This window comes from Saccopteryx leptura, chromosome 2 (assembly GCF_036850995.1).
Source record: "Saccopteryx leptura isolate mSacLep1 chromosome 2, mSacLep1_pri_phased_curated, whole genome shotgun sequence".
Lineage (NCBI taxonomy): Eukaryota > Metazoa > Chordata > Mammalia > Chiroptera > Emballonuridae > Saccopteryx > Saccopteryx leptura.
The window spans coordinates 166,057,972-166,073,876 of record NC_089504.1 but is presented as its reverse complement, the minus strand read 5'-3'; positions in this window follow the sequence as shown (position 1 = coordinate 166,073,876).

Genomic DNA, 15,905 nt, shown 5'->3' with positions numbered 1-15,905 from the left:
GCAGCACCACTGTCCACAGAAAAGGGAGGGCAACCAGTCCTGGCAGATGGGACAGAAGCTGGGAAATAACCCCAGGCACTTCCTCCTGGCCCCTGCCCCCCCTGCTCCCTCCCCCAGGTGCTCAGATCTTTGCATTTGGTGGGTATTACCAGCAGAACTATAGTTACTGTTACAGGATGAATTGTGCCCCCATTCTTATTGAAGTCCTAACCCCCACATTTCAGAATGTGACTGTATTTGGAGGTAAGTTGTCTAGAGAGGTAATTAGGTTAAAATAAGGTTATTACAATGGGCCCTAATCCCATAGGATGGGGGTTCTTTAAAGAAGAGGAAATAGGACACAAACATGACCAGAGAAAAGACTACATGAGACACAGGGAGACAAGCCTCAGAAGAATGGAATTTGCCAAACCCTTAACCCCAGGTTTCTGGCCTCCAGACTGAGAAAATACAATGTATTGTATGAGCTCCTGTTTGTGGTGCATTGCAATGGCAGCCCTACCTGACTGATTCAGTCACCGACTACACATGACTTGGAAGTTGATATGAAACAAGCAAATGGCATGTCCTATAATTTAGGCCAAATTTAACAAGTCCATAAACTTCCAGCACAGTCTCCAGGGCACCTTCCTACCTCTTGGGTCACTCCCCACTACCTGCTACCCACACTACACCTGTTACCAACCACAGAGCACTGAGTGCTCACTCGCTTCACAACAAAGCCGCCACTTAGGGACTGTCTTATGATGAGGAAACTAAGCACAGTGATATCATGTAACATCCCAAGATCACAGAGCCAGGCAGTGGCTGAATCCAGATTGGAACCTGGCTACTTGTCCAGAAGTCACACTCCTGACCCTTTGTTACTCTTATGGCTCAGTCATGACCAGTTTCCATGCCCAGCTTCCCAATCTTGCCATTAGCTATTCATCTCTCCCTAGTCCCAACAGTCCTTTCCCAGTTGCAGTCTGCCTTGTCACTGTCCCTCCCACAGACTGCATCACAAGACCACCACCTCCAACCCATCCAACCCTCTCCTCCTTGAGGGGCCCTTGCATTTCACTGACCCACCACCTCTCTCACTCTGAATTTCTAATGCTCAGTATGTCATTCAGCACTAGATTGAGTCACTTTCCATGTTTGATCCCTGATGACACTGGCTCAGAGAGCTCAGAAAAGCAACAAATATTTGTCAAGAGACCTTACTATTGAAATCATTCCTACCGAATCAACCACTAATGGTTTCTAAATTACTTTGGTTAATATCCAGTTGGCATTCCTTGAAATTCAAGAGATTTATTTTCTGTGGACTTTCTTCAGAAGGGTTACCGGCAGGAGCCTGAGCCCCAGCCCACCTGAGCCAGGCGGAGCCGAGCTCTGCAGCACTCCCACCAGTCCTTGTGCCTGTTTTGTGAATAAGATAACCATCTTGAGGAGATGAGCTGGCTATAGAAAATAAAGGTATTTGAAAGACAGAACTGGCTTCTTTGCTAACTTCCTTACCAGTTCTCCTAATAAAGAAAGCGTACAGGGTGTTAGAACAAAGTTTACATCTTTCACTGGCTGGGCTGCTGCCAGAATTGAGAGCAAGTCCATGAATGAGGGGACATTTCTAGCTGGGCTTTTGCAGTTGGGAGGGGAGGACAGAGGTTCATTGGGACACCTCAACAAATGTTGCCAGCAAAAGAGCCTTAGCACGTTTTATAAAGGGAAAAAGGACATGAGGTAGCCACATTTTACTTATTAGTATAAATGTATCTTAGTGTGATTTTTTTTTTTTTTTTTTTTTTGCAAAAAAGTCAGGCGGCCTTTTTGTCTTAGCACAGACAACAAATTGTATCATATGACATTCTCCAAAAGTGTTGCTTTACATGGATACATGTATTGTTGGAGAGAACGAATCTTTTAAAAATCAGGGGTAAGTATGAATCTGCAATTGCCACTTTAGATCAGGGACTGTGTCTCACACCAGGAGAGCCCCTGCCCTGCTGGCCTGCCTTTAGTGCTTCATGTTTGGTAAATGGTTGAATGGATGACTGACTATGAGATGTTTGTGCCCCACACCGAACAGGGCTGAGTGCAGACATGACAGGAGGCATGCACAGCCTGATCAGAGCCGAGAGCTTCCAGACATTTCAGGCATAAGAACCTCTGCCTCACTTTCTACAATATCTGCCTTCCTCCTCACCACCCTCAGCCTGTGTGGTGCTTCCCTGAGGAATGTTTTTTCCCTTGGGTGAAACTTCCCTTCTCACACCTTTCCAGGTTGGTAAGTTGGGCCTAACAGGGATTTCTTTGAGAAACAACTACCCTCAAATCCTCTTATTAGTGCAACCCCTCAAGTCTATTATAAAGGAATTTGCAGAAAGGTAGAAAAGCTGACCCTAAGATCTTGAGGCCGCTGGCCTCCAGAGATGAATCTCTGGATGTCACAAGATCTGGCACCCTGCCCTCTTCTCTCCAGATGATTGGAATGTGGGATTGTCCCTTGGCCACTTCAAGTCAAGGGGAGGAAAAAGGGTGCCCCCCCAATCCCCCTTCCAGCTCCTTCCCCTTCATTTGTGTTGAGTCTGTGATGTTTGGAAGAGCCCAGAACCAAGAGGAAGCCCCTCTCTAAGTGCAGCCAGGCCACCCAACAACCCCCTGCCCCTGATCCTGGCCAAAGGAATCCCTGCTGCATCCGGGTCTCCCATGCTGTAAACACTTTAATTCTCACTTCAGTTTATGACCTCTCCTTCCAAAGGATCACAACTTGTTTAAACCCGCTCTAAACAAAGGGCTCCTGTGATTACAGACATGCTGCTGGTTTTATGGTGGTCTTCCTTTGTCTCATTTTCTCCCACTGTCTTCCTTCCTCCCCACCCCCACCGCAGGTATCCAGTCTTCTAAGGGAGGCCTCTAGCCCGCTGCTGGGTAGGAGGGTACAAGGCCTCCAATCACTCAGATCACTCCTGTCTGCTTCTCCTCAACTGCGAGCTGGCTGCCCTGACAGGAGGCAGGGATAAAGCGACAAAGCATTGCTTTGGTGTCCCCCTCCCCCCAAGATTGAAGGGAGTCTCCAGGGATGTCCTCAGGGGGTTCACCTGGCCCACATCTCTGCCACCTTCCCTCAGAGGAATTATTTATAAAGACACCCCAGTCCTATCCTGTACTTTCAGCCATCCTGGTAAACCCCACACTCCACCAGGGACTGTGGAGGAAACAGGACTCCTCAATGCTACCTGGGTTCTGCCCACTGTGGAGACACCCAGACTCTGCTGAGGACACACCAGGTCATGTTTCCCAGGCAGGGTCCCAGAGTGAGTTGAAACTAAACTCGTCCAAGCTGGTGTCCTCAGCTGACTGGCTGCTTTCTCAGCTCAGAGCCAATTCTTTTGCTGGGCCCTCCTTCCATAGGTGGGGAGGATAGAGTCCTGAGGGGCCCAAGAGCACGAAAGTCCTCATGGCTCCCACAGTCTGTAGGAATGTGCCCTATGGCTCCTGTGGGTAACTGAGCAGCTCTGCCAGATGCTGCCCACTGTGTGGAGTGGCCACCCTCTCCACGTGGGGTCCACAGACAGCTCCCTGAAAAGCAAAGGGAAAGAGAATGACCCACAAAAGGAAAATGTGGTAGGGTCCCACTGACTTCCCTTTGTGTCCGCCTGGGGATTCCTCTCTCACAAAAGGTGTTTGTTCAAGAGATTCCAAAGGAAACCTTTGAAAGAAGGGGCTAGAGCCCAGGGTGAGACATCTGGAGAGGAGGTTTCAGATCCTTGTATTTTCCGAAGAGGCTGACTCACAGAGAAAGCAGATCGCCTCCAATTCATTCCCCAGTCACACAAACACACACACGTGGCCTTAACGCAGAGCATGCACCAGGGAAACAGAACAAGGACAGTCCTGTGGGAAAGTCCTTTCCAGTCAGTGGTGCCGGTTCATCTCCTGATGACATTCTATACAGAACGCAGGGAAAGACTGATCCTCCCAACTGGACCTGACACACAGCCACATGTTTAAAAAAATAAACCATCACGTGATTCTCTCCACAGTTTCCAGACTACAAAGTTAAAGATGTGAGAAGACAAACACACAGATAATCCTTGTTGGGATGTGAAGGGAGTACAGGGACAGGAAAGTCTCCGTGGCCCCTTCCGCCCTTCTCCCCAGCTCCCCCCCACCAAAGCAGGAGCCACCGTGCTGGAAGGAGGAGCCCGCGGGGCCCAGGTGCAGAGCTGCTCCAGCCTTCTCCACACCCACTGTAGGCAGATTTGGCTTCAGTCCTTGCTCGTGTTCCTTCTCATTTTATAATAAAGATTCAGCATTTCTACTTTTTTTTTTCAGTTTACAAATACATTGTCTCACGTAATGCTCATGAGTCTTTTTGCCTTTTTTTTTTCTTAGAAGAGGAATACAGAACACAGAACAGTTAAACGACTTACTCCACAAACTGATCTATAGACTAATGAAATTTAAATTAAAATACCAACAGTTTATTTTTAGTTTTAGTTTTAGAAATTGGCGATCTCCTTCTGAAATTTATGTGGAAATATAAAGTCCCCCAAAAAGCTGAGAAAACTGTAGAGGACAAAACTGGAGTTTCTACACTACCAGATATCAAGATTTATTATAAACATACAATAATTAACACAATGTAGTATTGATGCAAAGATAAAAAAAAAAATAGCCAATGGAACAGATAAAAGGTCCAAAAATAAATCCACACATACTCAGACACTGGATTTATGTGAAACATTCCAATACAGTGGAGTGGAGAGAATGGTCATGCCAGTAATCAATGTTAGGGCAATAAGATGGCCATAATTTTAAAAATCACAATAACAATCTTGGCCCCCATCACATACCATACACAAAAATATCCGTTCCAGATGGTTGATGATCTAAAAGTGAAAGGTAAAGCAAAGTTTCTGGAAGAAAACAGAAAAATATCTTCTCACCCTTGAACTAGGGAAAACTTTTCTTAAAAGGTCACCAAAATCATTAACCATAAAGGAAATGGATAAATTGAACTATATCAACATCAAGAACTTTTCTGTTCATCAAAAATATAATTCATATTGGGAGAAGTCAAGCAAGCCAAGAGTACAAGACAATATTTTTAAGCATTTACAGATAAAGTACTTGTATCTGTAACATATAAAGAATGCTCATAGATCAATAAGAAAATGACAGACCACTAACATTGCCCTACTATCAAGTAGCATGCGGATAGGAACACGCATTTGGGGGATCCTGCTAAGGAGAAGTTGATTAGGGATACATTTAATTTGAGTTAACCAGATGCATCTATGTGGTTTGCAGTCTTGTCTGTGCACAGCTAAGTTATTGCTAGTTGTTTTGGTGTACGAATGGCTCCTAGGTATGTGTTCACTTGTCACCACACAGATGCACCCAGCATCGGGACACAAGGGTGAGGCAATCTTCTGATCACTAGGCATATGCGATTTTTCAGTGGCAAAGGTGGTTTGCAATGACTCTGAGTTCACAAAAGTTCTCTCCTCCCAGGACTTTATTCAATGCAGACTATAAAATGAATGTATTTATATTTAGTGCAGACTATAAATTGAATGCATCACGTGGATTTTTATTCTTAAATAAAAATCAAGTGTTTATTAGGACTGCTGTGTTTGTAGGGCCCAAGTCTACAGCAGTATTTGCACGGTGGCTATGTGGAGTCACATATTTTGTGAATCCCAACCACCATGCCAGAGAAAAAACTGAATTGTTTTTTTTAGAAAGTAGTAATACAAAATCATTGGCATATGAAAAGTGAATAAAAACTATAATCTCAAAAAATTTAGAAACCACTGTACACCCATTAGGATGGCTATTATCAAAAAAACAAAATAACAATTGGTGAGGATGTGGAAAAGTTAGAAACCTTGTGTATTGTTGATGGGAATATAAAATGGTGCAGCCACTGTGGAAAATGATATGGGAATTCTTCCAAAAATTAACCAAAGACTTATCATATGATCTAACAATCACACTTTTGGATGGATACCTTAAAGAAGTAAAAGCAGAACTGGAACAGATATCTGTATACCCGAGTGCATACACTATTCACAATAGCCAAACACAGAAGCAACTCAAGTGTCCACTGATGGATGAATGAATAAACATATACAATGAAATGTTAGCCTTAAAAAGGAAGGAAATTTTGGCACGTTACAACATGGATGAACCTTGAAGACATTATGCTAAGCAAAATAAGACAGTCACAAAAGGACAAATATTGTATGTTTCCACTTACATAAGCTACCTAGAACGGTCAAATTCAAAGAGACACAAAGTAGAATGTTGGGTGCCAGAGAGTGGGGGAAGGGAAATGGGAAGTTGTTAAATGAGAACAGAGTTTCCAGTTTGGGAAAATGAAAAAGTTCTTGAGATGGATGGTGGTTTTGTTTGTATACAATGCAAAAGTACTTAATGCCACAGAACTATACTTAATGGTTAAAATGGTAAATTTTGTCTTATGTATAGGGCGGAGCAAAGGTTTATAGTTGTGAGTATGAAAAACACAGTTGTTTATATGGAAAATAATACAATAATTAACAAATAATAATATAAGAATTCACTGTGTTTCACGTACTCATACCTGTAAACCTACTTTTGTCCCACCCTATGTATCATTTTCATTTTTTTAATGAAAGAAAAAGTCTTATAAAAGTATATAGGTAATAAATGAAGTATTATGTCATTTTCTTGGATTTTGAAACATATATGGTATTTGTCACCTTTTGAAATTTTGTAATCTATTTTCTTACTCTAAATAAATATTCGCTTTCATACTTCATGGTTGTCTTCCTTTTCTTTTTTTCACATCTCATGGTTTTCCATTTTATTTATTATTTATGTAAAATTTAATTTCCTTTTTATGAAAATAGAGCCAATAATAATATATCTTATATAGTTAATAAGGTGTGTTCATATAAAACTAAATATAATATGTAATGTATATTATGTGAAATACAAAAAATAAATATCTATAAAATAGATCTAAAGATTCTAAGGCCCTGGCTTGTTGGCTCAGTGGTAGAGTGTCAGCCCAGCATGTGCATGTCCTGGGTTCGATTCCTAGTCAGAGTGAGGAGCCACTGACCCACTTCACCCGCAGGTGTTGTAAAGTACCAAAAATTACAGAATTAATATTAACATTTTAAGAGGCTTGGAGAACATTTTATTAATTTGGGTTAAGGTGTGCAAAGAAATTGTGAAAATAGTCTCTGTACTGTGTGATTGGCATAACCAGGATGACCCTTGGCATTATATTGTAAATGCAAAGGGGAGGAAAACATGGATCCCCAGACATTCCACCACACCTGTGGGGAAAGGGGTGAATGGCTAGCCAGGTGCAGGAAGAGAAAAGCCAAAATAAACCTTTTCTTATAACTATGAGCCATTTGCGGGCATTTGTCCCCACAGAAACTACCTCTCCTATGTAAATGCGTGTAGTTAACACGTGTGACTGGACAGAGAGATAGCTGATGAACACTAGAAAATATAGGAATGCCTTTTTTTTTTTTTTTTTTTTTTTCATTTTTCTGAAGCTGGAAACAGGGAGAGACAGTCAGACAGACTCCCGCATGCACCCGACCGGGATCCACCCGGCACACCCACCATGGGGCGACGCTCTGCCCACCAGGGGGCGATGCTCTGCCCATCCTGGGCGCCGCCATGTTGCGACCAGAGCCACTCTAGCGCCTGAGGCAGAGGCCACAGAGCCATCCCCAGCGCCCGGGCCATCTTTGCTCCAATGGAGCCTCGGCTGCGGGAGGGGAAGAGAGAGACAGAGAGGAAAGCGCAGTGGAGGGGTGGAGAAGCAAATGGGCGCTTCTCCTGTGTGCCCTGGCCGGGAATCGAACCCAGGTCCTCCGCATGCTAGGCCGACGCTCTACCGCTGAGCCAACCAGCCAGGGCTAGGAATGCCTTTTAATATGTAAAGAGACATCTTTCTACCAATGTGTTGATTTGTAAATTATGTTTTCTCCAAAATAATGTATGGCTTGCAAACTGAACGTGGTCCTATCATGTTAAAGGACATATGACTATAACCAATAGTGGTAAGGGGCTCCTAATTGCAATTTTTGCTTCTGTACTTTCCACATACAAAACTATAAAAACTAAGTAGAACAAAGGGCTAGCGTGCGCTCCCTCAGACCACTGTTGGAGTTGTTGCCGCTTGGCCAAACTAGACAATAAAGCTTTGGTGTGTAATCGACGGACCTTGTTCGTGTCTTCAATGTTTCAGGTCCCTCTGGATTAGGATTAACAAGAGTACACAGGAGAATTGACCATCTGCTTCTCTATCCCTCTCCCTCTCCTTTCTCTCTCTCTCTCTCTTTCTCTCTCTCTCTTTCTTCCCCTCCTGCAGCCATGGCTCAGTTGATTAGAGCAGTGATTTTCAACCTTTTTTGAGCCGCAGCACATTTTTTACATTTATAAAATCCTGGGGTACACCACCTACCAAAATGACACAAAATGACACTTGAACTGTTAGAATTTATTTAAAGTGTAAATAAATTACATATATTAAAAAAAGTTAAATAAAAAAGGTAACCCCCTCATATATACAGTCCCATGTAACATCCCTCATATATACAGTCCCACGTAACATCCCCTTATAAATACAGTCCCACGTAACATCCCCTCATATACAGTCCCATGTAACCTCATATATACAGTGTCATGTAACCCCTCATATACACACTCCCATATATCCCCTCATATATACAGTCCCGCTAATAGATACTGGAGCTTTCATCAAGGTTGTGGGTTCAAATCAATTTGGCAAATACTCTTTCTATATAGAGACTGGAAAAAATCAATTTTAGAAAATGTTGGGTACTTGTGTAACATCATAAGTCCTCAGAGCATCTCTACTGTCAGATTGAGAAGTTTGCTTTCTAGGTAAGGATTCTGATAAATACTAGAGTTCTCCTTGAGGTTGTAGGTTCAAATTCCATGGTCAGCTGGGTGCAGGGGCCTTGGTTCTGTCTGTTTTGATGGTATATATAGAGATTTGAACTCTTTAAGAAGATGACCCTTCAGGAGGCCATATACAATATAGATAACATTGTGATGCATTGTGATGCATTGTATATCACCCTCTGCAGGGGCCTCTTTTAAAAAGAAAAAGGTCAAATATCTTTATACACCATCAGGATAGACATAACCAGCTGAGGCTGAGGCTTCATCTAGTGGTGGCAACATTTACCTCCAGTCCTGACCAGGATTAGAAATTGGGACCATGGGGAGGAGTAGCAGCTTCAACTACTTGCCGCAGCCACACAATGACAAGTGCGTGGCAGCCCGAGAGCAGGGACCTTCCTGGGTGTGGATGAGAGGCGGCCTACTATTGGTTCATCACTAGTGGTCGGGATGAATCCTAGAAGGTGATTGGTCAGTGAGCGTTCCCTGTGCCTCCACTCTTCCTGTCGCTGATAGCTGGAGGGATTGTGAGGTGAATGTTTATGTTCGGATGGAGGCGGCTGGCGGTGGGCTAGATAAATAGCCTCCGCAGGCCGTATCCAGCACGCGGGCCATAGTTTGGGGACCCATGTTTAATTTCCCCACGGCACACCTGACCATGTCTCACGGCACACTAGTGTGCCATGGCACACTGGTTGAAAAACACTGGATTAGAGCACATCAGCTCTGGGCACTGAGGATGGCTCTGTAGAGCCTCCACTTCAGGTGCTAAAAATAACTTGGTTGTGAGCATGGTCCCAGACCAGCAGAGCATGAGCCTCAGGCTGGGCTCGCTGGGTGGATCCTGGTCGGGGCACATGCGAAAGTCTGTCTCTCTATCTCACTTGGAAAAGAAGGGGAAAAAATATTTTAAGGGAAGCACAACTAACTGCCAAGCAGTCCTTTATGTCATGATAAAGAGAAACAACTAAAATAAAAGCAAAAAGAGTGTTGTTAAATCTGATGTCAGACAGAGAAAGGCAAGTACCATAGGGTTTAACTTATATGTGGAATCTAAAGAACAAAATAAATGAACAAACAAAACAAAAACAGGCTCAGAGACCGAGATCAGACTGATGGTTGTGGGATGGGAGGGGCACTGGGGGCTGAGTGAAAAAGGGGAAGGGATTAAGAAGTACCAATTGGTTGCTAGAGAATAGTCACAAAGGTGTACAGTATTAGGAATATAGTCAGTAATATTGTAATAACTATGGATGTTGCCAGATAGATACTAGAATTGTTGGGGTACCACTTTGTAAATTATATAAATGTTCAATCATTGGGTTATACACCTGAAACTATGATAGTATTGTATGTCAACTGTGACTAAAAAATAAAAAAATAAATTTTTTTTAACCCTGATATCTGAGGCCCCTCTTGTGTGATTTTTAAAAAATTATCCAAATTCATCAGCAGTGGATTCTCAATGTATTGCTTTCATTCAACCTTACTCACATTTTTTTGGAGGTCCCAGTTTAGCTGAGATCCATGTTTGTTGAACACCTCCAACTACACTGTGCTAGATGTTAGGAAAAATTCATAGACTTTGTCCCAGATGCAGTTACAGACACAGAAACAGTATTGATATAATGGACTGGTGAGCTTTGCTTTATTTCACCTGTTGCTCCCCAAAGCCTTAATAGTTAGATCATAGACTGGGTGGGAGATGAGGATGGGAAACCCTTTTGTGGGAGGAAAATTGGGGAGTGTGGGGGGAACCTACAGGTGAAAGGAAGGAAGAGAGTCTAAGAAAAAGAATAGAAGCAGAAAAGAAGAGTGAAGCCCCCTGGTGGGTAGAAGTGTTAGGGGTTGTCAGGGGGTGGCCAAGGCCCATTGGCCCATAGCTGGGAAATCACCTCTCTGATTTTCCAGGGCTATCTTTATCCTCCCTCTCCCGGCCCTACTATGGCAGCCTGTATGGAGTGTGTGAGGCCCCTTCCCACATGCCTAATTCTATTTTGTTTCTGTTAACACTTGCTTTGTACGTCACTGGGTGTGTCACTTATCCCTGTACAGTTATTTTTGTTTTTGGTGTTGGCACCAAAATCTTATTGTTATTCATACAAAAATTCTCCTATTCTGTGTTAGGCCAAATGTAAAAATAAAACACAAAACTCATAAATATTGTTTTCATTCAATAAAACTGGGTTTTTAAAAATACTCATGAGATATTTTGTTTTTACACAAAGCTTTCCTTTTTATTCTTAGCAGTAAGTACCTAAATACACAAATGCCTTGAAAGCTTTATGTTCTAAACATGTTCTTTGGGGAAAGCAGATCAATTTTCAAGTTAATTGAGGAAATGCAGGAGTATGAAGAGTTGGTGTCAATATTATTCAGTGATTAATCCCAAATCAATAAATTCATTGTCACTTCAGAACAAAAAAATTAGCCATCCAGCATTTCCATCAGAAAAGATCCTACGAAATGTGTTGCCCTGACCTTGTTACACAGCAATTCCATCCAGGTGTTCTGGTCCAGGTACAAGGTAGATTAGACTTCTGGAGTGAAATCCCTCTGCAGATGGATGGATGGCCAGGTCAAAGAGGACCTGGGGAAACCAGTACCAGGACCTCCAAGCCCTTATAAAGACATTTCGTGGCTACACAGTGCCCCCTCCTGGTCATTACAGTACTACAGAAAGCCTAGAACAGTACGGACAAGAACGTACTTGCCGCCTAAGCCTGAAAGAAAGAGAGAACTGGGTGGGGCTGTACTAGTTTTTCTGTACCTTGAGCATAATAATACCTCCAGGGATTGGCTGTGTCTATAAAGACCACCTAATGGAAACCATCAAATAAAATGCGAGGTGCATGGCACATGATAACTCAACCAGAGCAGGTCTAGACTAGGGAGAATCAGGGAGAACATTTCAATTGTCGCTGGGGAGGTTGACTGTGTTTGCTCACTGGGTCAAGAGTTGGTTGAATCAGGAACAGCAGGTAGAAACCAATCCTCTCTTCACTTTTGCCAGGAAATGACACTTCTAGGCACCAGAGTGTCTAAGGCTAGGCTTGGGAACAGGGGTGTGGCAATTCTATGTTCACTGACAGATCCCTTGCCTTCCACTCCCTTCCAAAGAAGAATCACATGGGATTTTCCAGAGTCCCCTCCCTTGCCCAGCCCTTGTTGCCAAGTCAGGACTTTGCAGGGCACTGCTCACAGTAGGTGCGGCAGCTCACAGAAGACCTGCAGGGCCAAGGGGAAGCCCGTGGCTTGCCTTGAAGAGGAGCCTACAGGGGCAGCTCCTCGGCACCACAGGCAGTTCCAGTCTAGGCACTCGTCCTTCCCGTGGACTTATTCTATGAATTCCATTTTATTCTGCTGCCAATGAACACAATGTTACTATAGAAGACATTGCCTGCTTTAGATGGCAAGACCACATGGAGGCTCCAAGGATGAAATATCTGTCCGGTAGTTTCAAGAGAGAAAAAATAATGTGAACCCCAAAGAGCTACACAAATGCAGGAATAGTGGGATATACAGACAAACATTGTCCTTACTGGGCTGGAAAATAGTACATTTCCACAATGAGTCTATTCAGAGGAGGAGCTGGAAGTGTCTCTGATATGTGGTGGGGATGAAGGTGGGTGGTGTTAGACCCGCAACAGGGATAAATACAACAGAAATGAGACCAGAACCAGATTCCTGGGCATCCAGTTTTCATCATTAGTAAGCCCCTTTGTGTCAAAACCTGTTCCAACCAAATTCTGCTCCATCTGTTACACAGAGGTACTGACAAGCATTTCATGCTGACAATTTCTGGTCTGGAAGGATCTTCAACACTGGAAATAACACATCCCCCCTACTCCCCTCCCCCCACCGAAGCCTCATAACTCAGTACTCTTTTAGCAAGCAGAAAGACAATGAAATGCTATTATTTAGTGAGAATTTATTGTGTACTAGACCCTGTTCCAAATACCTTACATTATTAGTTTATTTAAGCTTCCTAATAGGATTCTTCACCCCATTTTACAGGTGAGAAAACAGAGCTGCAGAGAGGTTAAGTTGCTTTCAGGGAGGACCAAGATAAAACTCTAGGCAGTCTTGCTGGTGAGATGGCTTTAATAACCACCACTCTTCCTACCAACAAAGAGAGGTCTGGAGGAGCAAAGGCCAAGTGGCTACCACACAGTGGGCATATTATTGCTGCTTACACTCCACGTAGACATCTTTGGACACTTTTGTATAAATGCTGTATTTCTTTTTAAATAGTGAACCAAGGGCGCAGTTTGTCAAGGAAAAGCCAGCGAGTCTTCCGCGTGCCTGCTGCTGGGTCCCGCCAGGAAGCGGCCCTCTGCGGCTTGTTCAGGGCGGTCTGTTTGCTGACAACCTGCAGTGCAAACAGGGCTCTGGTGGAGATGGTGGGGAGCAGCTGCTTGGTGTCTAGGGAAGCTAGAGTGTGGTTTGCAAAGTAAACGGACTCCAGTTTGGACAAATACCGCTGTGGCCTGGGACCTATGGGAGAGGAAGCAGCGAGGGAGTGCCGGCATGGATGTTCCCATGGGCCGAAGTCAGGAAACAGAGGAGCAGCTCAGGAACATGAGGCGTCTTCTCTCCTCACCTTCAGTTCACCAGGTGGGTCAAGGACCGAAAGGGACTCAGCCTGAAGGCATTTGTCACCCTGGCATTCATGAAGATAGTGCTGCTGGAGGGAGGTGAAGGCCAGTTGGGCAGAGACAGCATTCAATGCAGGTGTTTCGATGTTTTTACCAGTTAACAATCCTTCAGGTTAGCACAGGCCCAAATCTCACCAAAGTAAGCTGCTGAGAGGAAGTAACACGAGTAACAATTTAAAGGGGGAGGAGGCGTCTGAACGCACAATGTCTAGTCCAGTGTTTCTCAGACCACTGTGCATGCACATCACCTGGGAGAAAGGCAAATAATCTAAGTTTGCATCTCAAATTACCAAATCCTAGCTGCCTATCACTGGCTAGACACCCAGCTTCGCTGCCCACCTAACTCCTCATTGTGCGACTGGCAGCAGCTTCAGGAGGATGCCGTAGAGACAAAGACTGCGAATGAAAGGCAATGAGCATCGGTCTGCATGGGATGAGTTTCACGGTTGCACAATAATGTGAATGTGTTTAATGCCGCTGAGCTGTATACTTAAAGGTAGTTAAAATGGTAAATTGTAGGTTATGTGTATTTTACCACAACTTTAAAAAAGGAATAAGGTTATTGTCTAAATCTAAACTCGGGGCATTGAGTGATGTTGTGTCTTACTGTATAAGAATTTATGAGACACATTTTTCAAAACATCATGTAGTACCAGAAAGCAGTTGAGAAGCTCACGGTACAGCCCGGCCCTGTGGGTGGACGAGTGCTGACACTGCTCCAGGCAGCAGGGCCTGCGAGGCCGGGAGCCCCGCTGCATCTGCCATGACTCACCTACTCTGCGGCGCCCTCTGAGACCAGCGGAAGCTCTCCCCTCCTGGTCCGCGCTTCTAGAATAGCACTGGATGCAAAATGGTAATTAGTGACAAAAGAAAATTACTAACAACAGTTCTTAGGATTCACAGAACATCAGTGTCCTTTGGGGAGCTTCCTTTGCTACAATCAGAGTGGATAGGAGGACACTCAGGGCACGGGGTACTCCTTCCTGAGCCCGGCTCCCCCACGTACAGCGCAGGCCTGGTACCAAAGGGGCTCAGGGGTCTCGGAAGGAAAGACAGGGAGGGGGGATGCCTCTCAGATCATCCAGTGCCTCACTTTGTGCTCTGATAAAAGGACCTTTGGCCCAGCACAAAGAGGCTACATCCAAAGTCATAGGCTTTAGTTAGGTAAATGGGGGTCCTGGCTAGGGTCAGAACCAGTCCTCCTGGTCCTTAATTCAAGACCACACCCACTGTGTTCTCCTAAAACCTGACAGACCAGACACCATTTGATGACTGGTTAGATCTAATTAACTCCCACCTGGAATAACTGAGCTTTTGTGTTACTCTTATTTGTTTCTTTGATACCTGGTGTTTGTACAGGTAAAGTAAACTTTTTAAAGATAGGGCGTAGGGTCAGAGGCCTTGCTTTTTACACAGTGATAAGTACAGGAGAGTGACTCGGTCTCTGCCAGGCTCATTTGACTAACACATTGGGGTCTCATGGATCATGCTTCACTCTAAAACTGCCTCCCTTGGGTTTGATCCAAGAAAGAAGAAACAAAAGATTATCGAGCGCTGCCCAATGCCAGCCCGCACCATCATCCCTTTGAGCCCCCTGGGAGACCCCCAGGTGCCATTACCTGCATAGCCACAGGTGAGACAGCCACGACTCAAGGGCCTGAGGCTGAGTGGCACAGCTGATATTTAGGTAGCACGAGGCCTGGCATTTAGCAGGCCCTCCGTGAATGTTGCTGAATGAATAAAGTGATATATAGCCACCTATCTACAACATTTGTGCTCTTGCTTCTCTGCCATATCTTTTGCTGTTATTTGGAAGGTGTCACATAGTCCTTAAAGGTTATCCTCAGTCCCAAGCATTAAGGTGACATTGTAGTCAGATAGGAGAGAAAAACACCTAAAAGAGGAAAAGACTAAGCAAAACAGGTTTTGTTAATCATTGAAGCAGATGGAAGTGAAAGGGAAGGGAGGGTGTCGCACAATTAGCCAGTTAATTTGTGTTAATACATGAAATTTTAGAATATTAAGAGAGAGAAGAAAATCCATGTCTATATGTCACCAAGCAGTCATTGCTTCTGTCACAGGGGATAAGGACCAAGCTTGCAGAGCAGCAGTACCCCAGGTGTGTAGGTTGATAAGACAGGGTCCTCTGACTATCTCCCATGGTTCTGGCCATGTCCCACTAACAGGACAGACTCTACAACAGGAGGAAGCCTTGCCAACAACAGAGGCTCTCCTGGGCCTGCCTGCCACCCTCCTGTGGCAGGAATACCTTTTCTTCCCAGGGCTCTTGGGGGGAAGGGCAGTGGGGCAACCAGCCAC